General features: G+C 28.4%; 1 long non-coding RNA gene across 4 annotated transcripts; it reads left to right on the plus strand.

Moving 5' to 3' along the window:
• Positions 1 to 833: 833 nt before the first annotated feature.
• On the plus strand, positions 834 to 27,961 carry LOC142646209 (uncharacterized). Of its 4 annotated transcripts, none has more exons than XR_012847186.1 (11): positions 834 to 1,750; positions 1,928 to 2,176; positions 2,251 to 3,647; positions 3,725 to 4,156; positions 4,265 to 5,279; positions 5,355 to 7,731; positions 7,818 to 7,934; positions 9,924 to 10,155; positions 20,959 to 21,089; positions 27,414 to 27,487; positions 27,557 to 27,961. It is a non-coding gene; the product is annotated as an uncharacterized LOC142646209 (long non-coding RNA). The 4 variants fall into 4 exon arrangements; XR_012847185.1 differs by having other exon boundaries at positions 835 to 1,750; positions 1,928 to 3,647; positions 5,355 to 7,165; positions 7,477 to 7,731; XR_012847183.1 differs by having other exon boundaries at positions 1,928 to 3,647.
• Positions 27,962 to 27,967: the final 6 nt, after the last annotated feature.

The following is a 27,967-nucleotide window of genomic DNA, read 5'->3' on the forward strand; positions in this document are numbered from 1 at the left end:
ATCAGAAACTTTAATTCAAGTCAAATCAAAAAAATCTATTAGAATTAATTGATTCAAGGATGACTGAATGGAGAAGGCAACATTAATTTCAATCATCTTTTCTTTTTTGTTGGTTAGTAACAAAATTGTTTCAGTTTTTAATTATTTGAATAAAATAAGTAAAAAAAAAGATTCACTGTCTGGATGATCATTTTGGGAAAAAACATTGAAAAAATTATGTCTTTGAAAGGATTGTTTGTTTGTTTGTGAATGCATTCACTTTTTTTTGGCTGTTTTGGTGATTGCTGATGTCTATGTCTTTAAAATGATGGCCAGAAAAAAACGACACTATACTCAGTTCAAGGTTGGATGGAGGATGTACGATGAACGATGTTTTTGAACATGAACATTGTATATACAAAAGTTGAACAACTCGAACCAGACAAAATTAATTCCAAATACCGAAGGAAAAATCAAATCAAAAAAAAAAAAAAAAAAGTTTTTTTTTTGTTTGAAAAATTACCATGTAAAAATATCAAAGGGGAATTTGAAATTCATCGAATTGGTCATCGATAAAGTTTTTTCTTCTTTTTTTTTTGTTTGTTGATTCGCAATGATAAATAATATAGAGTTTTTCTCTAAAAGTAATAAATCAGAATAATTTTACTGTTTATAAATAATAAAAAATTCAATGTAGACGTTGAAATGTTGTTTATTTTTAGCATAAAATTATCATTTTCACCAAAGAAAAAACAAGAAAAGAAGAAAACATCATTTGCTATTCATACAACAAGAATCTCAAGAAGTCATTGATCTAGAATCAGGTATTATTTATTAATTTGTTCAAGTGTAATTTTGGATTATTCTACCGTATCATCATTATAATGATTGGATGCATGATTCTCTCAGGTAAAACTCTATAATAACAAAATTGCAATCGAGAAAATTCCTGATAATAACTAACTAGACAATGATGAAAAAAAAGGTCATTCAATTCGTCAATTTTCCACAAAACTTTCTTTCCAGTATCCAAGATTACCTGGACAACAACAACAGCAAAAAATAGACAACCTTTTTTTTTGTTGTTCGGAATTTCAATTTTCGAAGAAACAACCAGAAAAAACCAGAATTGAAAAAAAATTTGCCATCATCATCATCATCATCATCCATCGACATTGAAAATCGTGCATCGAAATTTCTTTTCAAAATTCACATTCAAAACAACAACAAGTAACATTGTTACTAACATTACTAACTAAGGATCATTGTACAACAAAAATACATCCATCAGAAATATCAAATAATGATGAAGAGATGATGATAATTTCTTTAGTTACATCAGTCAAACAGTCACACAATCATGTCTTTGAATATACAATATCAACAACAAACTTGATCAAAATTTGAACAAATTCAAAACAACAATCTATTGAGAGAGCTATAGCAACAGTCAGTTAAAAAATTGGAAAAAAATGGGCGGACGTTTTGTTTCTACATTGGGTTTGATATAACCACCAAAAATTACTTTAAATCAAAATGTTTTTAATGTTTTTTTCATCCCCTGTCTAGAATTTTTTTTTTGCCGAAAAGAACGATTGAAAAAATTCTGTCGAAATGTATTTCGAAAGATTGGAAAATTAATGTTTTTTTTTGAGCATAATACGTGGTGGTTTTTGGACTGTGAAGAAATTCAAAATCAAAAATAAATCAAAATCATCAAATCCTCAACATTCAACAATGTTTGGATCATCAACAACAATCATTAAAGTTTGTATGTATAAAGTTGTCCAATTTTAACTACATTAACAACCAAAATGAAACTAACTAAATTTATTTTCTTTCTTTTTTTCCATGTTGTATGCAAATTAACTTTCGTCTCTCGATATCGCTTCATTACGTATTAACAACAACTTTAATCAACCGATCAAATCATCCATCCGAACAACAGAAAAGCATAATGCGAAAAAAAGTTTATACAATGTTAGTTATTCATTTGATGATGTCGATATAATGATGACGACAACAACAATGATGATGATGATGATTATTGAACGTAATACAATATTGAAAGAAGAAAATGCTAGAAATGGTTTTTCAAAAACAAACCATGAAGGATACAGGAGAGAAAGAGAGAAATGTAGAAATGGAAAAGACAAGTTTATACACATCATCCTCAGCAAAATGCAAAATGCAAAATGTATAATATCAATTAACATTGAAGAAGAAAATGGGTGGTAACCTTTTTTTTTTTTTTTTGCTTTCCCAAAAAAGTGTATATATAACATTCAATTCAAGCAAACTTTTTACTATTAATTATTGCTGCCACCACCACCACCATCATTATCATCAAACATCAAACATCGACCATTCCATTACAGAAAAAAAAATCAACAATTTTTCTTATCTTTACATTTTTTGGACATTATTTAGCTTTGCGCAGCTTTATATTCCAAACAAACAAACAAACAAACCATACACCATACATGTGTCACAAAATCTTCATCTTCCAAATGGGATAACAATCAACAAAGACAGTGAGAAAGACAGAGACCACGACCACACCAACATATTTTTCAACAAACGGCGTCGAATCTAATGACGCCAGAAAAAACGAAAAAAGAAAGAAAGAAAAAGCAGAGAATTTAGTAGCCCATAACTGGCTGATTTTTTTTTTTGTTTTGTTGGTATTATACAACCAAAATATATATAATTTTGAGAATATTGTCTATTTTCTCTCTCTCTCTATCTCTCTATATTCTTCATTCTAGTTTCTTTTATATTTAACCAATCATACACACACTTACACAATGAATTGAACTAAATTGCGAATTGTGAATGAAAAAAAAAATGTGAATCGAGTAGAAGAAGAAGTAGAAGATGAACAACAACTATCGATAGTTAGTGTATGTGTGTGTGTTTGTTTGATGATCATAAAGAAACGAAAAATTTTTTGCTTTTTCGTTTTTGGTTTTTTTTTTGTTTGTTTGTTCATCACTTTACGTATGATGTGTTGGTGTGTAAAGGAATTTATATAATAATGGTGGGTTAATATGATGATGGTGGGGTATCGTTTTGGTTTGGTCCATCATCATCATCATCAAGTCTTTTGACATCATACAAGTGCAACGACTACAACGACAACGACGACGTCGACTCATTACAAAATCAGCCAAATCATACAAAGAAACCACGATATCCAAAAGACAACAAACAAAAAAAAAAACAAGAAAAGAAAGAATTCATACATACACACGCACACATACCGACATAAACACTTGTGTGCCCATAAACGATTCATCGATCAGAAGAATATTCAATGATGACCGTGTGTGCATCAACAAACGAAAACAACAAATTCAAATCGTTTCAATGTTGTTTTTTTATCGTTGATCAATTTTGGTTAATCAACAAAGATATTTTCAACAACAACATTTTTTTTCAAGAATTTTTCTTTGAATTTATTTTTTGTTAATTGTTTCCAAAATTTTATTTTGTGTTTGTTTTTCAATTTCAAATTCATTTTCAAATTTTTTTAATTTTTAAATTCTGATTTGTGTTCATCACTTGTCACTTGATGTTGAATGAATGTTTGATTATTAATTTGTTAAATTCTGTTGAATGTTTTCCAATTTAAACTTATTCAAATAATAAACAGATTTTGTTTTGTCGTAAGTTTTTGTTGAATTTTTTTTGTTTGTTTGTTGCAAATTTAATTAATTTTTTTCTTCGTTTAATTTTTATTTAGGTTTTGCTACATTTATCCAACCTCAACACCCACAAATGATACACACACACACAAATGATACATCGACACACACACACACACACACCTAACTCATCATCAGATTCAGAATTTGATCAAAAATCAATCAATCAATCATTTTTCAATCAGTTTTTCATTTTTATTTTCAAAAAAAACACAAAGTTAACAGACTAAAATAAATGACGACATCACACACACACACATTACTCAAACATTCATACATAATATGCATATTTACTAAGTCAAAATAGAAATAAAAAATAAACAAAATTTTTTTGGATACAATCAACAACGCCGACGCAAGAATTTAAATTTAATTTATTTTCATTCATTCATTCATCAAATAATCATTATCATCGTTAATCCATAAACAAATCAAAGAATTTTTTGAAACTAAATTCAATTTCAAATCTGGTTTGTATAGAATTCATCATCAAAATCAATCAATCAATCAATTGATTTTTTGTTTGTTTGTTTCAAATTTTTAATTTTCATTTTTTTTCTTATTTGAAATTTATCTAGGAAGAAATGTATCGACATATTCGACATACCATTCGTCAACCAATTTTGATCATTTTTTTTTTATCCAAATGAATCTAACCTTCATCTGCCTGCAATTCAAACATTCACACGCAAACACACACACACAGATTGCTTGAGGCATAAATGATACACTTCAGCATAATTACAGAATAATCCTTACAAACAACTTACATAGTTTCTGTGACCTAAGATTCTTTTCTTTTCTTTCTTCTTCTATTCAAAAGTCAAATTAGTAAATATAGTTCATTCTTGGCTTCTTTGTCTTGTTTTTTCTTGACTGGGGCGCTGGCATCTTGAACTATATACCGAATTTTTTTTAACCGAAAAAAATTAGATCCACCGAAAAAAAAGGATATTAATCCAAATATCCACTTCTTTTCAACATAAATTAACTGTAGAACATCCTTGAGTTGAATAGGGATTTTTATTACTTCTTTTGTTGTTGTTGTTCATGTTCATAGAGTTCAAATTCGGTTAAAAAATGCTTTCACATCGTACAAACAACAAAAATTCAACATCCACTTAGGCTATCAACAACAACAACAACAACAACCTCCACCCAAAAATGGGTCTGTCCCATCCAAATATACATAGAGATAGACAAAGACAAATAGTGAATGAAAACCACCACCACCACTACAATTAGCAAGTAGCAGCATTCGAAAACAAAATTTACCGAATTTATCATTATCTTCACAAAAGAAGCCTGCGTAATGTGAAAATGAAAATAAATGTCCGTTTGAAAATGTGATATAATACACAAAAACAGGGCGTCTGGTTCTGTATGGTGTCCTAGCCAAAAAAAAAAAAAAAAAAAATTTCCAAAAGAGTTCAACAACCATCAAATCAAATAAAAAAAAAAATCGACACTTGTTCCGTTGTTTAGTTAAATGTGTAACCTGAAAATGAAAAAAAGGAAGAAATGATCATTCATTTTTTCAGTCAAGTCAAGTCAATATATACCACTTCATTCACATCGGATTGATATATTTCTGTAACTTTTTTTTTTTTTGATTCAATAACCATTTTCATTTACTAATAATTTTTTTTTCTCTCATTTCAAATCTAGACTTTCAACAACCATGTTCAATCGTGTGTGTGTGTTTGTGTTCTGAATTGAATGATTGAACCGAATTCTTGAATTCTGTTTTCAAAAATGAAGAATTTTTTTTTAAATCACAATGTTCTTCAATCACACAAATACATTATTGTTTTTTTTTTCATTTTTTTGTTGAAATCAAAATCAATTTGATCCATTGATACATGAACAAATCTTCAAGATCAATCTTGAAGATTTAAAAATTTTTTTGTCTATTAATGAATCCCATCAAAATATTGACATCATTGCTCAAGGTCAAGGACGTTCATTGAACTCAATCCTTTTGCCATATGATTCAAAAGCCTTGTTCAATTCAATTGTTGAATTCTATATTGAAGCAATCAATCAATTAAATTATTATCAATTATTGATTTACACATGAATCAATGAAATCATTATCATGAATTTTATTTGAATATTACATTCTCATTATGATAATGATTTGAATTTTTTTTTAAAATTAAATGGATGAATGAACATCAGAAATCTAAATGATTAAGTAATCTACATAATTACCTAGTTTTCAAATCCAAATTTATAATTTTATTTTATAATTTCACATCTGAATTGTATGTTCAATATTTCAAAAATATCAACCATGATGACAATCACATTACATTTTGACATAATGACTTAATTTTGTTTAAATAATCATTCAATGATTTTTAAATACAAAGCAAAATTTACAAAAACAAACAAACAAACTATAGTCAATATTTAAGCACCGCCTTTTTTAAAAATTTTAAACAAAAATTATATTATACCAAATGATGCATTGTATCATTTGTTCATTTGATGATGATCAATAGGATGATAACAACTAATTCAGCCAATCAAAATTGACGAATTTTTTTTTTGAATATTCTCATTACACCACACACATCACAACAAACACATTTTTTCTATTCACAACATGTGTGTTTAGATTTAAAACATGATCATCATCCTGATGATGATGATAATCCTTCAATGACATTCATTGATGAAATTTTTCATTTTACCAAAATACATCATTTTTTTCATCCATTTCAAATTTGATTACGAATATGTTTACTATTCTCAATTTCGATTTGTTTGTTTGTTCATTACTATCAATCACATACGTCATGAAGAATTCATTCATTCAATCTTTTTTTTTGTTTTAATTCAATCCATATCAATTGAAGCATCATCATAACGTTTATTGTGAATCAATTCTGTGAATTGATACTTTTTTCTATATCTTTTTTTGAGTGATTCTCTCTATCTGCTTTAATGTTTATTGTATATGTGTATATGTTAATGTATAGGATGTTGATGTATGTATATTGTTTGTGTATTGTATATATTTCCACAAACAGTTACTTCTAAATCACATATACTCATAGACAACATAACTATAACTGTTTATATGATGACTAGGAAACAAGAAATTGTAGATGATTTTGGTGCAACTACAAATAACACTACTGATGTACCACCAATATCAACCCAATGAGTAAAAAAAACCAGAAATGGCATTACACACCACCACCAACAACAAAACACATACAATATACACATGCCATCCACAAATTTTCTCTTCTTTTTTTTTGTTGTTGTTAACCTAAACTACAATATTATAACGACTATAATCATGGAACCCTTAAACTAAACAAAACAAATTATTATAAACGAAGACGTACATGAACGTTCAACGATAAATGAATGAATGATTTTTCAGCTTCTTCTTCGTTATCTGCAAAAGTGAATTTTTTTTGTTTTATCTTCGAAAAAAATCCCTGGTTTCAATATATATCCTGGTATGTTTTCAATGATTTTTAATTAGTTAAAAATTAGTTAAAAATAACCAATTCTAATGATGATGCTTAAGTTGGTTGAATTGAATTTTTTAGTTTAATTCATAGGTGTGTGTGTGCATTGTGTATTTCAATTCATATCGGCAATGATGTGTGTGTGTGTGTGTTAATGGTAGATGTTTTGATGCGTCATCATCTACAGCAGCATCATTTAATTTCGCAGTTTGAATTATTCCATTGAATTCATTTTATCCATCATCATTTCTTCATTCAATATTTCACGTTTCTTCTTTCTCTTCTTTTTTTTGCTATAGGTTTTTTTTGTGCAATTCAAACGCATCAAAACTGAATCTATAACTTTGAAAAATAAAATCTCAGATTTTTGTGTATGTGGTATTCACAGGTAAAAGCTTGTGATCTTGTGTGAATGTCATCATTTATTGTGAAGCAAATTGAAAAACAGAAGTTACCTTGATTGAAAATTTCATTGAAATTATAATTTAATGGTGATTCTGGTCATTCGAAGCAAAACAAGAAATGAATTTCCACAACGATTACACAACAATCTGGTAATATATTCTCTGTTTAATAATAATATTCCGAAATATTTATTCTAATTCTGTTGGTTTTTCCCCTAAATATTTCTTCTAAAAAGATTCATTGGCAAATAAACGAATGAAATTTATTGCAATCTACTACGATGTTTGATGGTTTCTTCATCATCTAAAAATCATTTTTTTACGAAATCAGATGAAATATCATAATTTCTTTCGTAAGTTTTCTTCAATCGTTTGTCTTTGATTTTTTTTCTCAATTCTTAACGACAACAAACAAAAAATCCACTATGACTCTATTCGCAAAAGATTTTTCGGTTATTCAAGATTTTATCAATTTCTTTCTCTCTTTCTCTCATCAGGTCAAATGTTAACAAAAAAACCATGTGCTATTTTGTTCATTTCATTACAAAAAAAATATGACATGACATAGTTTTTCCATTGTAAAATCTATGTTGGAAAAAAAATTATTTTAGTTTAGTTTTTGATTATAGGTTCACGTTTTTTTTTTGTTCTGGTAGGCTTTTTTCTTTTTTCTTTTACGTTCCTATTTTGATATCACTCAATTTCTTTTTTTTCTATATATGCTGCTTATTTTTTTTTGAGGATTTTTTCATTCGCCCGTTTCATTTTGTTCTCATTTAAACTGATTGTTGATCAATGATGATGATGACGATTTTCTACTATGGCGGTAGTGTGTTTGGTTGGTTGATAGGCGCCTCTCACCACTTGTGTATAACGTAGAATTTTATATATATAAAGTATGGCTGCTTCTTCTCTGTTAACTAGCAAAAAAAAAAAAAACATAAAAATCTTCTTCTTGAATGTAGAAACTATGACAAAATTTATTTGATTTTGATAAAGCTGCTGCGCGCATATCAACCAAAAATAATGTATTTCGAAATTTTCTTTTCCTGCTTTTTTGTATAGAAATGTGTGTCACATAGACAACAGAAAAAAAATACACAAATTACAAAGATACCACGCCAACCAAACCGATCGACCAATAAGAGAAAATTAAAATAAAATTCTAAATTCGGGAATGAAAATTTTCTGAGTTACAACAGGATTGGTTGATTATTATTAACATTAGTTTTTCGGTTTATTTTTGATCTCCACCATCTTCATCGTCATTGTTTTTACCTTAATTAATCGCCATTAATTGGTCAGGAAAATCCTTTTTTTTGAGACGAAGAAAAAATTCATTTCGTTACAATTCCCATATTTTTCATAGATAGTGATCACAGAAATAAGGAAGTTGAGCAATGAAAATAAAGAAAAAAGAAGCTTTCTTGAAACCAAAACTCATTTGAATTTGTTTGATTGCATTCTAATCATCATTTTAAAAAATGGCTTCCATCTTTTTTCTATTTTTTCTCAATGTGTTTTTTTTGCGTTCGGAAATTATTATTTCGTTTTTCACTGTGCATGTTAAATTTTAAACTTACAAAAAAAACTACTTATCATCCAAAATGTTCTTCTGAATTGAATAACCAATTTATCATATATAGGTTATAAAAGGTTTGACATGTTTGCATATCGATTTTTTTTTTTTGAAAATTTTGTTTTAATTTCTCATTAAATTTCGTTTTGTACAGTTAATTTCTTATTTTCTTTTTTTTCTTGTTTAACCCCTGTGTATTGTGTGATGGTTTGTTTGATTGGTTGGTTGTTAGCTTTTTTCTCATTCAATCTAATACTTTTTTCCAGTGTTTTTGATGATGTTTTTTTGTTTCTGTTATTAGTGATTACCTTATATTTTCTTTAATCCCGACAATTATGATGAAAATGTTCACTTATAGGGAATTATTGATTTTGTTTTATTCAATTTTCGCTTGATACTTTGTTGATTGGGAATTTTGATGTTTTTTTTCATTCCACCTTTAATAAGAAAATTGATATCGATAATGATGATGATGATGATTACAAGTATTTTCCTTTTTAGAAAAATCAATTTGATCTTCTTATTATCATCAATTTATTTTTTGATTAAATAAAATTCCAAATAAAACACATTAATGTTAATGACGGGTTAAATAAAAACAAAACAAAACAAACAAATAAGCAAAATTTATTCAATTCTAAATTCGAATCTAATTTCAATCAAATTTTCTCTAGTGACCTGTGTGACTTTTTGCTGTTGTTGCTTTTTGGAAAATTAATTTACAACAATTTTATTTATTTTTTCGTTATTTTTTTCTTTATAGGCGTCATCGTCCTGTTAATGTTGTTGTTTTGATTTCGATTTAAAGTTTAAAAATTTTGTTTTTCGCTTTCTTCCAAACCCAAAAAATCATCAATACTTTGTTTCCAAAACGGTGGTAAGTATGTTGTGATTAACGAAAAAAAGTGTGTTTTTTCCAGGCAGTAACTAAATCGATTTTGCATCATTCAATAACCATCCTTCCATCCATTTATCATCACACCAAGAAAAAAAAGGTAGGTTGAAAATTTTCTGATTATCAATTTTGATTTCCAATATTTTTTGGTACTTGGAATATATTTTTTTGGAAAATAAGGTAGATTTTTCTCAGAAAATGAACAAAAAGTTGCAATCAAAGTTTCTGAAATAATGTGTGTGTGTGGGTGCGTTTCAAAAATCATAAATATGAAAAACAATTGAAAAAAAATTTAACCCCTTTTTCTTCGTTGTGGATCCTATTTTTTTTTTTGCAAATTTATTAGTTATCGTTCGTTGAACTCCATAAACGAAAAAAAAACATTTTTTGGACGTTCTTTATCTTAATTACTCATTTGAAAGTAGTAAATTCTCTCTCTTTTTTTGTGTTCAACTCAATAAAATATTTCTTCTTTCATTGCATCATAATGTTTGTGTTCATTTATGAACATCAATTTGACCACTTTAACCACAGATTTTATCAGAATTATTTTTGTTTTTTTTGTCTTAACTTTTTTGCTGATAATCTTTTAAAAAAAATCTAAATGGCTAGACTTAAATCCTTAAACTAGGATTGTTTTTTTTTTGTTTTTCGGACAAATTATTGTATCATTTAAGTTTTTCTGTTTCTTCGAATAAACTCCTTGTCATTTGTTGCCATTCAACATGATAATGATGGGAATAATGCCCGAATCTATTGAACAAAAAAAAACATTTGCCATCAATCAACACCTACTCAAAATCCAAAACTTATTATTATTATCATTTTAATAAATTGATATCATTATTTTTTTGACTAGACATGATGAAAATTACAACATTTTCAACCCTATATAATTATATGAAAGGTGTTGAAACACAATTTTCAAATAGAAAAGGTGAAACAAGGTAGACAGGGTGAAAAAAAGAAGATGTATTTATCTTTAACCTCATAATCACCATTATCATCATCGTCTTTGATGATAAACTATGTTATCATTGTTTTTATGAAAAAAAAAATTCAAATTCAATGAAAATTCTTTGAAATTCTTTGAAATTCTTTGAAATTCTTTGAAATTCTTTGAATTTGTCTCTTTGATATCATAGATGGCGTAATTTTTCACCAGTAAAACCAAAATTATTCTCATATTAAAAATACTAGATGGCAATACTGAAAATAATTTGAATTTTTGCGAAAAAAATTAACCAAAAAAAAAAAAAGACCAGAAAACAAAAACAGACGCCCAAAAAATCGTCCCATTTATATAGTCGAATGGCGTATATTTTTGGAAAGCAGACGCCGTGTTGATAATGTGAATGAACCAGACAATATATATTGAATGTGAATGAATGAATCGTTTGATGCCATGACCTTAACCTCATAATAAGGTATCGTCGTCGTCGTCCTTCGGCCATTCATTCATTTTGGGTTACCAATTTTTTAATCAAATAGTTAAATGTTCCTTTATATGAAATATCTTATAGGGGTTTCACACTAGCAGCAATGTGAATGAAATATTTCAAATGCAATATTTCACTACATTTCAGCCTTATGGACTGAAATATTGCATTTGAAATATTTCATTCACATTGCTGCTAGTGTGAAACCCCTATTACAGAAATTAGATGATATCAATTGATCAATCTAATCGAAGGAACAATTCATAGGAAATAATAATTATTCTTTATCTTTTTTTTTGGTATCAGTCTGGTTGGTTGTTCAATTGTTTATTCAATGATGATGATAATCATTGCTGAAAAAAAAGTCAATGGCCCGAATTTTTTTCTTCGTGTCTTTCGTGAATGTCTGGATGTATTTGTCGTGCACAGACATATTTTCATATCGTTGCCAATTGATTCTATTGTTTTGTTTTTTGTTTGTTTGTTTGTTTGTTTCTTATTTCCAAGAAAAAAAAACAAAGTTTTAAAGAAAATATTCTTTTCGCAAAAAAAATATTATCCATAATTATTGCAATATAGAATGGGGAAAACCAACCGAAAAAATATGGCTACTGTATCTAATCTCTTTTTATTCGTCGAGTTTTTGTTTTCTGGTGTTTGCGCAATGTTAACACACACATCAATCAATCAACCAGTTTTGTTGTTGTTCAAATTTGAATTAAACTTTTTCCTTTGTCTGGACTGCAGCAAAAAAAAAAAAAAAAAATCCAGTGTGTCTGCGTGTGTGTTGAATAATTTTTCTTCAAAATCAAATAACCCAAAACATATTGGGAGGCGAATATCGATGGATCGAATCCCATTCATTCATTTGATTGCAACCCGGACTTTTTTCTGGTTAATTTTTGATGATGAAGGCAACGACAAAATTCTAATGAAATAAAATTAGAACAACAAATGTTTTTGTCATTATAATTATAATTAGTAGCATTTAACATTATCTTTAGAAACATTTGTTCATGTTCTTTATTTTCTGGTTGTTGTTCATGTTTTATCTACCCAAAAAAACAAAAATCTTCGGGTTCGATGGACTAGCTTTTGTTTTGCACACAGAAAAATAAAGTCGTAAAATATACGGCAAAATCCATAACATTTTTGGGTTTTAACGTCATCCACAAAATGTTACGTTTTTTTTTTCTTTTTTTTGTATTTCTGGGCAAAATCCATGAAATATTGAGGCAAAAAACTCAAATATTTGTGGCCAAAAAATCATGAAATATTCTGGAAAAAGACCTAATATTTCTTGGAAAAATCCATGAAATGTTCTGGAAAAAGACCTAATATTTCTTGGAAAAATCCATGAAATATTCTGGAAAAAGACTGAATATTTTTGGGCAAAAAAATCATGAAATATTCTGGTTAAAAATATTTTTATTTACAAAAAAATGCGAAATAAAAGAGAAAAGAAAGATAAATTTAGCCGACTAAGGTGGCATAAAGATCATTTTTTAAATTCATAAACAAAAAGTAAACAAGTTAATCAGTGAATAAAATAATTAAGATTATTGGCCAAGGATAGATTAAAATTCTCCGATTTGTTTGCTTTATTTTCCAGATTATCGCTCAAATCATGGCTATGTGATTTCTAATAATTTATCATGAATGGATGAATCTTCCTTGGTTGCCCTCAGTTCACTACTGATGCTTGCTTGAGTTCCGTATCGCTTCCGATTTCTCGCTCGACCGTTGGAGATTTCCTTATCCAGCCACAACGCTTTCTATTGTTTTTTCGATGCTTTAAGCTGTTACACAAAATAATATTTCTGATTCGAAAAATAGTCAAATGGCAAACGAAAAACAAAAACTTCGTTTAAAAACAAAAATGCTGGATTCGAATTATTTCATTTGTTTAATTGAATTATTAACAATGTTTCGAATGTTAACGAATTGTTTCAAATTTCAAGTTCAATTGTTATGGCTAAATCGAACAAACATCGATTTACCAAATCTTTTCATGAATCGATCATGAATCCAATCAGATATTCAAAAGCAATTTTAGGTTATAAGTTGTTTACGAAGCCACCGAATGACAACAGCCACTAGTTTTGGCTTCATGAACAAATTGCCACATCTGTCCCCTTCATATTTTTAAACCAAATTAGATATTAGTCAATTCGAGTGGAACTCATCGTAGACAAATGAAGGAAGATCCAATCCAATACCTTCTTCTTTAGCCCCATTGAAAAAAAATTTGGTTAGGAAACATCCATTTTGTCTGTATGATTATTCTGTCCGGGAGATAGGATTCCATTCTCATTGAAACGTGGTTTCAAATCTATCATTTTTTTTGTAGATCCAACTTCGCAAATTCATTGCAAACGCGATATATTTGGCCGAGTGTCATTCAGTTAACATATTTTTTCAAATCGTACATATTTTATTATGAAATTTTGATAAATCCAAAAAATGAAAATTAAGATTTTAAAATTTTTTCTAAGTCCAGAAATTTTTCATGAAATATTGAGGCTGGTGAAAAAATCCATGAAATATTGAGGCTAGCAGAAAAATCCATGAAATATTGAGGCTAGCAGAAAAATCCATGAAATATTGAGGCTAGCAGAAAAATCCATGAAATGTTTGGGCAAAACAAAAAATCCATGAAATGTTTGGGCTGAGTATAAGATTGGCAAAAAATCATGAAATATTCTGGAAAAAAAATCCTAATATTTCACGATTTCAGTTTTCCATAAAATATTGAGGAAAAAAACCATAACATTTTGTGGATGACGTTAAAACCCAAAAATGTTATGGTTTTTTGGCAAAAAATCGAACTATTTTACGTTTCATTTTTCTGTGTGTGCCAGAATGGGTGTGTGTATGGGGCCCTTGTTAGTTTTGGCTGATTTTGTTGATTCTGTCCGGTTCTCTGTTTTTTTATTTATTTATTTATTTTTTTCGGGTTAGGTTAGTAGTTTATGTCGAATTCTAGTCATGTTGGCTGATGGCTAGTGGTGGTGGTGGTAATTTTGATGATAATGGTGATGATGTTCGGTAGCTATCTGGTAGTAGTAGTGGTGGCCTTTTTACCACAGCCACAAGAATCTGCTTAGCAACAAGAGAAAAATTTCTTCTTTTCTTTTCTTTTCTTTCTTCATTTCTTTCACGATTCAAACATTGAAAAAAAAGAGATTGATGACCGCTGGATGGTTAAAAATTTTCTTCTTATTTTCTTGTTGTTGACATCATTCATTGACTTTTTTTTTCATTAGATTCTTGTAATCAATATTTTTCCTTCTTCATACCCCAAAATACATTTGTTTGGCCAGGCAAAACAAAACAACAACAAAAATATATGATTAATTGCAGTTTTAACCCTTTGTTGTTGTTTTTTTTATCACCGGCAATTTCTAATCTAATCTTTGATAATTAGTATTTTTTTCCCATTGTTTTATTCAACAATAAAAAGGAGAAGGGTGTAGTGTAGTAATAATAACACTTAATTTACCTTAATTTCTCTCCCTTTTTTGTTGTCGTTGTTATCATTATAAAAGTTTAGTGAAAATGCTCTATTCTAATTAGTTTCTTTATAGTCAGGATAGATTAACGGCAATCATCATCAATGAATGTGAATGGCTAATATTCATTTCAATTTTTTTTTATATTAAAGATGATTATGGCTTTGCCAAAACCCATAATGATAATATTATGAGAAAAAAAGATTCTTCTATTGGTTTGGTGATATGATTTATAATAATAATCCTTTTTTTTCAAAAGAAAATGAGAAGAATTATCGCATTTTTTCCATTTTTTTGTATTTTATTTTGAATATTCAAAGTTCGTCGACCTAGACCGGCTGTTTATGGCCAAATAATATTCAATATATTTCCATTATATAGAGAACAAACAAGAAGGGACTGAGATAATGTGCAAGCGCACCAAATAGCATCCATCAATGGTAGATTTTTTGAGGGAAAAAAAACATTGCTTTTTTCGATTTCTGGTGATGGCGCCCTGTTTCACCATCAGCATCAACAGGAAAGAAAAAAAAATTCAATTCATTCATGCATTGCCAAACATCATCATCATCAGCATAAAAAAGGGTAGTGGCGCCCTGTTTTCTTCGTTGAATTGTTTTCAACGATTCTTTCAAGATGATAATGGTGGTGAGAGTTGATGGTGTCTGATGTTTGTTTGTTTGTTTGTCAGACATTATTGTTCATTGATGATAATATCATTTGAGGATGAGTGTTGAATAATTTTTTTTTCAGATAGACGAAAAAAAATCCATCAAAATGCAATGATATTTCGTTTTCTACAATAGATTTTGGACATTGAATTTTGGTAGCCAAATCGTGTCTGTATTTGTTTGTTTGTGTAAATCATTCGGGCGCGACTATTACATTGATTGACATTTGGTTTGGCTGTCTGTGGCCAAACCAGCAGCAACAGCCAAAAAAAATTGAGGTTAATGATACTTTGTCTGGCCACCATCATTATTATTTTGTGGTTGTTGCATTGTTGTTTCTTTTTGATTAATTTTTTTTCTTTTAATCCTTTCTATATGGATTTTTTTTCTGTTGATTGTTGTTTGATCTTGAATAGATTCATTGGATAGACATTGTAGCTAACCAGCCAGTTGATGATATTAATTGAATTTTCTTTTTTGAAATATCGAAATTGAATGAATTTTATTCAAATTTAAAATCATAATTGCATTGAATTAGGTGACGAAAAAATTTCCAATTCTATCATTTTTGATTATTATCACTGATGATGATGATGATTCAATGATTTATATTCAAAATTTCAATAACAACAACAACAACAACGAAACAAACAAGTAAATAACCGGTCATTGACCGTTTGAAATGATAAATAAAAAGATTCATTTGAAAGATTCTTATTTTTGTTGTTTGGTTCTCACACTCTTTATTCACGTTTCTATTTTTCATCATTATCATTATCATCGATCATTTTTTTTTGTTCAAGAATGGAAACAAAAAAATTAAATAAATCTTGATAGACATTAATCCATTTTGGATTGTTAATGATGATTATTTCTAGGAAAAAAGAGAGAAAAAATTATTCAGATAATTTTCATTTTGATTTTTTTTTTGCAATCATTAGACAGTCAACGAAAACAAAAAAATTGTTGCAAATTCATTTTTCTCCCCACGATATTATGAAAGGGTTATTTGAAAAGGAAAAAAATATGATCAATGTGATAATGATTCGAATTGACACATCCAAAAAATCTTAGACAAGATACAATGTATCGAATGTGAAGGGGGAAAAAAATGTCTAGCCAGTACATCCAATCATTCATTCATTCATTCATTCATTCATCGATAAACATTTGATGGATATTATTCATTCATTGACCATCATCATCATCATGATTCAACTCAAAATAATTATTTTGCAATGATAAATAAATAAAAGTAAATAAAGAGTTTGACGTTTGATTTATTGAATCATAGATCATAGATTGCAATCTACAAAAAAAACACCATCCTTTGATGTTTTAACTTGTTTTCTTAATAAAATGATGGATAGAGTTTACATTTCAACAAAACAAAAAAACTTTACCTGACAAGAAAAAAAGAATTTAAAAGTTTTTTTTTGTTGTTGTTGATAAACAAAGATAATTATCTAAGACAAATATGGTAACATATTGAAATTTGTTTCATATGATGATGTTCTTAGGATACATCTTTTCTCTTTCTCTCTTTTGATGATTATCGCTATGTAATTTTGTTTTACGAAAATACGAAGGTGTCAAATGAATTTTTTGTTTTCGGTTGAAAATGTATGAAATCACATTATTGTTTTGTTTTGTAGCAGTTTTGTTAATCTGACAACCGAATGTAATTTTGTCTTTTCTTCAATCTAATCTTATTCGAAACAAAAAAACGAAAGAGTTAAACAAGGGTCATCACATTTTATTTGAAAATCTTGTTTTTTTTCGGTAATCATACACAAGGAATTTTAATGATTAAAAAAGAAATGAATAAATCCAGATTAATCTTTGGCTATTTTGATTTCTTCGTTTGTCGAAATGATAACCGTAATAACCGATGTGTGAATAAGGTTTTTACATCACATAGAGATAAATTAAATGAAGCACACAAAAAAACAAAAAAAAACAAATTTTCAAAAGAAAGGATTGAAATTTTCGTTTTGGTCAATGTTCAACAAAGGTAAACGATCTCATCATCTTTTTGGATGTGGTTTGCGTGAGTGTTTTCGGTAATTATTGATAACAATTTTTTTTGTTAGATAGAAATTCCATGGAAAAACAAAAATTTTTCCATTTTTTCCCCTTTACTTATTCAGTGATTCAATTTTATTTTGACCAAATCAAACTAAACGAAAAACGAAAAATTTCTTGATAATTTTATTCTAACCTGTGTTTTTTGTCTTAGTTAATCCTTTTTTTCTTCTTTTTCAATTTCTCATGAAAAATTTCAATCCTTGTGATTATCGATTACCAAAATGATAATCGATAATTGAAAATCAATTTTAAAAAAAAATCAAAATTATTAATAATTTCGTTCGATTTATTGAAATTTATGAATGCTTAAGGAGGGTTAATTTTGTTTTTTCTGGGAAAAATATTTTCCATATTTGAAACACCTATGGCATTGTTTTTGGACAAAAAAAGAATTAAAAATCAACATTTTGTTGAAAAAAACAAAAAAAATGTTTGGCAGGAAAGAAAGCTTTTTTTGCAAAGAAAAAAGGTTCATTGCCTTTCTCCATCAATCAATCAATATTCTGATGTTGTTTGAAAAAGTTTTTTTCTGAAAAAGAAATTGAACAGCAAAAAAAATGGATAAGAAAAAATTTTAAATTTAAATTTTTCGATAATGATTTTTGCTGATGTGTTATGTAACTCTTTCAAAAAAAAAGAAGATAGTAGTAGCAGTTGTTGTTTTTGTTTTTATCCAAGTTGTAGTGGTTCATTCAAATGATGGAATTATGATACTTTTTTTTTTGTTCAGGATAAAAGTGATAACGGTATGAATGATTGTTGTTGGAAATTTATTCTCTCCAATCAAAAAAAAAAACGGTAGAGGTATTGAAGAAAAACGAAAGAATTTCAGCATAGCAACAGCCACTACTACTGATTATTTTCATTTTTCAAACAAAAAGAATCAATACGCATGTTCGTTGAACTGATATTTGGCGGAAAAAAATGTATCCATCTCTCGATGTGTGTGTGTATGGGTTATATATGGATAATGATGATATTCTCTATCCATGGATTCGCTATATATTTTTTTTCAAAATCTGGTTAGATCTGGTCTAGGTTTCATTTTTACATTTTTTTTACTTTGTCATTTTGATATTTGTCTGGTTCAAACGAAAAATATTTCGGGTTGATTTTTGTTGATTGTCATTGTTCTGGTTGTGTATAGACGCCGACGCCGACACACACACACACACACAAGAACAACGCATTTTTGAAATCATCTTTAAATCAAGGAAAAACAAAACAACCAGCAGCAGACGATTATTTTGAATTCGACTAAGAACAAGAATGATGATTATGGACGCCATTCGTTTTTGTTTTTTTAATATCATATCTGTTTCTTTGTCTGTCTGGTATTCGTCTGTTAGGATCGGGTCGGTAAATTTATTCCGGTTATTTTTATTCCGGTTTTATTCGATTTTTTTGGTGTGTGCAGTGTGTCTGTGCTATTGTATTCAAATTCATCGAATTCAAATTTTCTTACCGACTAGCTTGCTTGTTTGTTTAACTTGCTTTAGATCGATCGATCGATTTGATCAGTCGATAAAAAGTCTGTCTACTTGTTTTGATTAACAGCAAAATTGTTCATCGCGACTTTATTGAAATTCATTAGAATTCTGTCAACTTGTTTAAACATCATAATCATCATCATCATCCTACATGATTTGCTAATTAACCCTATGTGACTCGTCAATGGATTTTTTTTTTTCAAAAAATGTTTTTCAAATTGTCAAATATATGAAATGACCAAAAACCAGAACGCGTCAATAGTAATGTGCATCAATGAGAATGGTGGCCATGTTTTTTTTTTCGTTTGTTGAGTCTGGATAAGATTGTGTAATATGAAGTGAGAGAGAAGACCAGTCTTATTTTGGGCAAGAATTAGAAGAAAAAAAAACGGAGAGAGTTTTTGTTGTATCGGACTAAATCGCCAATGATGATGATGGTGATGAACAACGACTGGTATTCTCTCTCTATTCAAAAGAAGAAGAAAATTTTCTATTTTATCCTTTCAACACGCAAACAAACATATATTTTCTATATGTTCTGTGTGCTGTGAGACAACAACCAACAGCAATTTTTTTTTGGCTAGACGACGGTTGTTATTCATAAAAAAAAATAAATATGGTGGATGCATAATGGTAAAAGAGATCATTGAAAGATATTTGGTTTGAGAAAAAAAAAGTAGAAATAGACTGAATAAGAGAAAGAGAGATAGATAGATATAGCCAGTAAAAAAAGAACCGATTGAATGGACATAGCAAATGATCAGTCCACGATGTTTATTCATTCATTCATTCATTTTTTCTTCAAAGTTAATGGTGGCTGGTTGGTTGGTTAGTTAGTTATCATTTTAACCAAAAAAAAATCACCTTTGTCAATCATCATCATCATCATCATCATTGATCAAAAATTCATCGAATCTTTTGAAATTCAACCGATTCTGATCAACATTGAATTTTTCTTTTTTGATAATTTCATTTTTATGCTTTGTTTTTATTCCAATATCAATATTTTCGGTGTGTGTGTGTTGAGTGTATCATTTTGATGTTAAATTTCAACAGAAAATTTCACCAGAAAAACAACCCAAAAATCATCATGGCCAACTTGTTGATTCATTTAGAAAATAAGAATTTTTTCAAGAATTTCCAATCAAGAAAAAAAAACATATTTAGGTGTTTACACGTGCATAGAGAAAGATTAGCGAAACAAGACAAAAAATCGTTAAGAAAAAACACGCGAAACGAGAAACGAACGCCCAAGAAATGTAAAAGCACAATTACGATTGGCCATTAAATGAATGAAAAGAAAGCAGAAAAAAAACTCATCCAATAACGAACACAACACAACAACATTGACAGGCAATACGAGCAGCAGCATTAGTTAAACGCGAAACTTTTGAAAAAACATCATTTTGGAAAAAAAAGCAAAGAGAGAGAAAGATAGAGATTTGAACAAAAAAGGACACGCCATCAACGTATTTTGATTGAGAAAATAGCCACACCGATCTATCTCTTGTATGTGTGTTTGTTGATGACGACTATTTCAACCAAATATGTTTGAAATATACATATATTTTATCACATTTTTTTTCTGATTTCTTTGTTCTTTTGTTCATCATAACAACATGAAAAAATTCATTGAATTAAACCATGTGAATTTGGCCATCTTTTTTTCTGGTGAATTTTTCATCAATGTCATCATCCATCAGTAGCAAATTTTGAAAAACAACAATCCAACAACAAAATCAACTTGTTGATTCTTTCAAATGAATATTCTATTTGTGTTTTTTGGGTTGAAAAAAATTCTGAAAGATGAAAAAAAAATCTTGAAAGATTTCACGTAAGTTTTTCACAAAAAAAAAATTATTATATTTTATCAATTTGATTTACGAACGAAAAAAAATGCGTTTCTCATTGTCATTCATTCATTCAATGTTTGTTTGTTTTTTTTTTTGAAATTCTGGTCGTCATCATCAAGCAAACAAAAATGATTTGATGTTCCGTCACTTGTCAAATATTTTGTTAATTTATTTATACTCGATTGAATTGAATAGAGAATTTCATATATCACCATCACCATCATTATCAATTTTTGACAGTAATGAAATTTGCTAGTTCTTTTTTAACCATAATAGGGGTTTCACACTACAGCAATATTTCATGAAATATATACACGAAAATATTTCAGCCCATAAGGTTGAAATGGACTGAAATATTCCATTTGAAATATTTCATTCACATTGCTGCTAGTGTGAAACCCCTATAATAATAATTGCCGAATCAATTGGCAATTACCAAAATCAATTAATAATAATGATGATCATCATCGTTATTTCAATGATACAATTGAATTACATAAACATTTCGATTGATCATTTCTTGTATTTTTTGTATACTGCAAAAACAAAACAAAAAATTCCAAGTTTTAGTACAACGACCTTTCTTTTCCACTCTCGGGTTAAAAAAAATCAAAACAATTGTTGTTGTTGTTGTTGAGAGAGAGAGAGGGACCAACCAACCACCAATCTTATATCCTGCTCTTGCGGCGGTGAAGAGACCCCTCTTCACCTGCTGTTGGAGTGCACACACACAAAGGACATTATTAGCAACTTTTTCCACACAAGAAACACGAATACATACACAAAAAATAAAACCAATTATATCAAATTCTCATCACTATGTAAAGAAATACTGTTACACATACAAATAACACATTCATTAATTTCGTAAAAATTTATTATATCTTTGTTTACTGGTACAAGAGTCCCAGGACTTCGTGCCATATTTATTTTCAATTAAAATTAACCAATCTTATATCCGAAATTGTTATTATTATTTTCAGTTTCGGAGGCCCATTGATATACTACCAGACACATAATTTAACCCAAAAAAACAACAGCAACTTTGAGGGAGATTGAGTGAGAGAGGGACACAGACAAAACAAAACCAGAAAAAAATGATGATGATGATGTTTTTTAAGGAAGAAAAGGAAAAATCACACACACAATCTGTGTGTTTATTTTGTTTTCCAAAAGTCATCATTTTGAATCGGTAGGAAAAAAACTAAATGATTCTATTTGGTGCCCCTTTACGCATTGATTGATCAAAATTGATGATTAGAATTGGCAGCAAAGAAAGAGAGTTTATACGGTAACAAGATTCATGATTCGGATTAACCCGTAAACAACCAATACTTGTTGAAAATCATTTTATTCATTCAAATTCTTCAGTTTTTTTTTTAAATTAACCCATCATTACTACTCTTATTTGATTCAATGATAATTAGCTATTAACTTTATTTTCAATCATCATTCAAAATAATAATTTTTTTTATTTCCCGAAAAAATTTTCCAGCTAAATGACAAAGCACAATTTTTTTTTCTCGTCAAATAAAAAGGTTATGTGAATGTATTCTGCCCTTTTTTCACTGGTAGCTGCCATTCTAAAGAGAAAGAAGGATCCTCTTGCTTCAAACACTATCTGGTTTGATGTTGATGATGATTACCATTAATTCATGTTTCGATGATGATTATGAGGATGCCTCTTTGATGATCATCATGTTGTTGTTGTTGTTTTGGATACTGTATTTTGATTTTGTTCGCTTTCAAAGAGGTTCTTCTATTTGAATTTTTTTTTCTTTAATTCCCCTAAATCAAATGCGTTTGATTTCTTTATTTATCGTCATCATCATCATTGATTGAATCAGGTTTTCATAAAAACCCGAGAGAAACAAAAAAGGAAATCTACAATTCAAATTTGGTCAAAAAAAAGATAAAAGTTACAAGATAAAGCTATTTCCATTTGTAAAAATATGTAAATTTCTGTCACAAAAACAAAATTCATAAATAATATTCACAATTGTCATCGGTGGTTCCATTCATTCTTTTGTTCTAAATCTTTATTTTATGACCGAAACCAAGAACATACAGTATTCTCAGTATTCAGAGAGCCATTAGAGAGGGAAAAACAAATAACAAAAAACAAAATCTTAATCATCAATTCTTCCGCATTATTTACACACACACACACACAAATGATATAAATTTTGAATGGAAATAATTATAATTTACAGGCTTTTAACCTCGACGGTTCCCTTTTTCTCTAGGTATCATTACTTTTTTTTTTGTTTGTTTGTTTCCCTCTTCTTATATCTTCTGAATTCGCTAAATAGATTTTCAATGTTGTTTTCTTCACAAAAAAGTGCCTCATTTTGGTGTAAAAAAATCTTGTTTTTTATTCATTTAAATATTTCGAAGCCAATATCCGTACAAATGAAAAAAGTCTGTCAAAGTTTTTTGACTTTTTCCAGTCAAACTTCTTCCTTCTTTTTTTTCTGGTTGAATATTTTGGGTCGAATTTTTGGGTGCCTCATTTTCATCAGGTTTTGAATACATGCATACATGTTCAGTGTTTGTAATGAAAGATTTGATATTTTTTTTTTTGATGGTCGTTTGAGTTCGTTTGTAAGGGGCACCAGAAAAGAAAATTTGATACATTTTTTTTTGTTTTCAGCAAAAAAAAAAAAAAAAAAAAGATTATTATTATTATGTCCATGCCCTACATAGATTAATTGATTTATTTGATTCATTCACTGTAGCAAAAAAAAAAAAAAAAAAATGAAAATATTTTAACCTCATTCCGTTCAATAAGGTGTTATTGTTGTTGACCTTTTTTTGTTTGTTTGTTGTTGATTAATTGAATTAATCAAAATTGATACATTGTATCATTTTTTTTCCTTGTTGTTGTTGATTATGATAAATTCATATTCAATACATGATTATGATTTATTCATTCGTAATTCAATTTCTGCTACAAATATAATTCATTAATTATGAAATGAAATGAAAAAAAACTCAATTTGTTTTCCTGTCTTTTTTTTTCTAAATCTAAATCAACAAAACAGACGAAAATCGAAATCGTACAGACAACAGGCGTCATTAACCCTTTTCCTTCTCTCTTTCCACATAAACATCATCATCAATGCAATCACATTATTATCATCATTGTGTGTGTGTATCAATGCATTTTATTTCCGATGATGATTTTATGTTTTGTAAATCAACTAAATATGGTATGTCTACGATGTCTGTTTCTGTTGTTGTTGTTTTGCCAAATTACAATCCTGAATGATTCGGTATTTCATTCGATGATTTCTACATAAAATGTCAATCAAAAAATCGAAAGTTTTCTAATCGAATATCAAGGTCATTGATTGATTGATTGATTTTCTTTTTGTTTTTTTCACTCATTCATTTGACCAATCTTATAATTCTTTCTGTTTCTATTTGATTTATTTTTTTTTCACAAACGATACAAACATATAGTGTCAGAGGTCATAGTTATTGGTCACTCCTTTTGAAAAATGTTTGTTGTCTGTGTGTGTACAACAACTTTTTGATATATCCAATCCCCCTCTTTCTTTCTCTATGTATCGATTTTTTTTTTTGTTGTTTGAACTTTGTGTCATCCTTCTATCCTATATATAACAAAAGAAGAAAAATATCTTGTCATGACCTTAAAGGTCAAACCAGGATACAAAACAGGATTGTTCATCATGTGAGAGAGAGAGAGAGAGAAACAAGTAAATGTTTTTTTTTTCTTGAAAAAACGCTACAGTTACTGCTGTCACCTATCGTCATTGATTTAAACTAATGATTCAAATTTTTTTTTCAATTTGAAAAAATTGAAATCAACAGTGTGTGTTTAGGCAAAGAAATCGGTAAATCGGGTAGAGAAAAAAAGGTGTGTCTTTCGGGTTAATTTTCAACCCTCAACATGATCCAAAATGGAGTTTTATTTTTTATTTTCAGTCAAATCGCGTTCAGTATGTCATCTGGGATCTGATCGATGTGATGTGATGTGTTTTGTGTGTGTGTTATTCAAATTTACCTATTTTGTTCTTCAGTTTCTGATTGCAACTTTTTTTTTCTTCTGAGTGTCGTGTGTGTCGTGTCCAAATAAATATATTCCAAGCCAAATCTAAATTGGGAATCAAAATTGTTGATCATCTGATCTCAATATTGAAATTCATTCTTTTGTTTTTCTTTCTTTCGTTTATTTTCACAGATTCTCCATCATTTTATTGAAAAAACATCAATTTTCATATTTTTCAAACAAAAAAAAATTGGCCAACTGCTTTTACCCGTAGATTCGAACTTGTGTTAAATAACATAAAGAAAAAAAACCATAACAACGAAAACAAATCCTAATGAATCTAATTGAATCGATTTGCAATTTGATTTGATTGTTGATTTGATTGTTTGTTTGTTGTTATAAAGTTTTTTTTTCTGACTTGATCTAAATCTAAATTCACAAGTTTCTATCTATGGGTATAGGCAGTTTTTTTGGAATGTATAAACTTATCTGAGAATGTGGGGTGAAAAATATATAAATCTATCAATCTCAATCCATCCTATCTATTTTTGTTTTATATGAATCTGTTTTTTCCCCTAAATTTTTCTCAAAACAAAACCTAATTTTACACTCTGATGCTGTGAAAAGTTTGTTGATTTTTTTTTTTTGGTGTGTAAAAATTCCATTTGAAAATCAATCACATCGTTTTCTTCTTCAATTTTCACCTTTTTGTTTTCAATTTCCTTCATTTTTCGATTGATGAAATAGTGATTAGTAGTGATTTAGTGTGATCAACAGTTGTTTTTTTTGAAATGAAAAAAAACCCGCCAAAACTTTGAAACTTTGAATTTTTTTTTTTAATTTGGGCCTAAATTCTTCGTTTTTTATTAAAAAAATTTATTTTTTTTAAAATTTCATCATTCCCAAACACATTGAACCCGAAGGGTTCAAAAATTTAACAATTTGTAACCCTTTTTTTCTGGAAAAAATGAAACTATTTTCATTTCAAAATAAAGAAAAATATTTTCATTTTTTCATCTCTTTCTCTTTTTCTCTGTTTTTCAAATATTCTATGTTAGCTCAGTCTGTTAGTGTTGTTTTTTATTCGCTACAAATGTATCCATTTGCGTTTTTGGGTGTATCATTTTCACAGCGACAATCAAAAGAAAAAAAAATTGATACATTAAATATGTACCACCCCTAAACCCTTTCTCTCTTTCTGTCTTTTTAAATCCTAATTAGCATGTAGCAATTCTGTTGATAATTTGCTTTTTTTCTATTTCATTTCTATCCGTTTTTTTTCTATTTCATTTTACTTTTGAATTGTGCCCCAGCCATACTGAGGTAGTAGGTTGTATAGTTGTTGAAATATATTTTTCATTTTTTTTTTCGATTTTGACATGACATAACCAAACATCTTCCATAATCTATAAAAATTGATACATTTTTTCAAAAATGTATCATTTCGATTGATTTTATTGGATGGATGAAAAAAAAGTATCAAAATTGTCAAAAAAAAAGAAATGAAAATATATTCTAATCATGATTCAAACTGTACAACTTACTAGCTTATTGTGTTTGGTTGAGCCTAAAATCAACAACAGATTCTTTAGTTTTAGTTTTTTCACTTTTTTCTCCCATTCACTCACTAACCAAACTTATCAACTAACACTCACCCACTCTTATTCTCTATTTTTCAAAAAAAATTTCGGGTTCATTGTCAATGGGAATGATTAATTTAACTGTTTTTTTTTTTGTTTTCTTTGATGAAATGAAAATTTCTTCCATAATGATGATGGTGTGATGATGATGATGATAATGATATCTGATGATGGTGATTTACATCATTCAACATTTGTCATACACTAGGTATGTCCGGTTTTTTTTGTTGTTGTTGATGATTATCATTTTTGTGAAATATTTAAAATTCTTTAAATTTGAATAAAAATGTGTGTATAGGTGTGTAAAACCTGTTCCTCTGTCCCTGAGACCTTAGCTTGTGGTCAAAAAGAAAATGAATTCTTTGTTGTTTGTTTGTTTTCTAAACACAAACAAAAAAAATCATATTGTTTTTAACAATTAATGAAAAAAAAACTACACGAGTTAATGTCTCAGGTGACCTAGTGACAGGGAACATCATTTCATAAAATTTCTACTTCATTCACTGAAGATGACGATTATGATGATACAATGGCCGAATCAAATGTACAAACATAAAACAAAACATTGATGATGACAATGAGAAAACGTGTAACTTTAATTGGTTTTAATAATTTTCCTAATTTGATAATTTTTTTTACAAATGGCTAAGTATAAATTAATTAAATTAAATGTAGCAAAATGTAGCACTTTTTTCACTTATACACACACTGGTAAACAATTAAGGTAATTATGATGATGAAAAAAATGATACAAAATTTTTAAACATTTTTTTTTCTTCAAAAACAAAATTAGATAATTTCTTTCGATGGTTCGCTGCTGCTGATGATGATAATGAAAATTAATGTCTGACGAAAAACATTCAACCCGATCATTGGTTTTTATGTGCCTGGAAATGGAAAAATTTAAATGGGCTGTGCTTCATTCATTTGTAACTTTGGAAAAAAGAGTTTAACCAAAATTGTTGGTCCAAAAGGCTTGTGTACCGCCCAAAAACTAACCTCTCTTTCAATATTGTCGAAACAAACGAAAAACTAAACTGCCATACCGAACTATCGACATTGTCCTATTTTTTCCCTACTTTTTTTCCATTTGATTTCAAATTTTTGTTAAATTTTTCATCATTTGAATATCCAATATATCGATATTGTATTGAACATGTGTGACCTAATAAAGAAGAAAAAAAATGTTTAAAAATAACCCCTC

Source organism: Dermatophagoides pteronyssinus, unplaced genomic scaffold (assembly GCF_027571235.1).
Source record: "Dermatophagoides pteronyssinus isolate colony J.1.1.1.1 unplaced genomic scaffold, Derpt_VIB-CSIC_2022.12 sq0001, whole genome shotgun sequence".
NCBI classification, from domain to species: Eukaryota; Metazoa; Arthropoda; class Arachnida; order Sarcoptiformes; family Pyroglyphidae; genus Dermatophagoides; species Dermatophagoides pteronyssinus.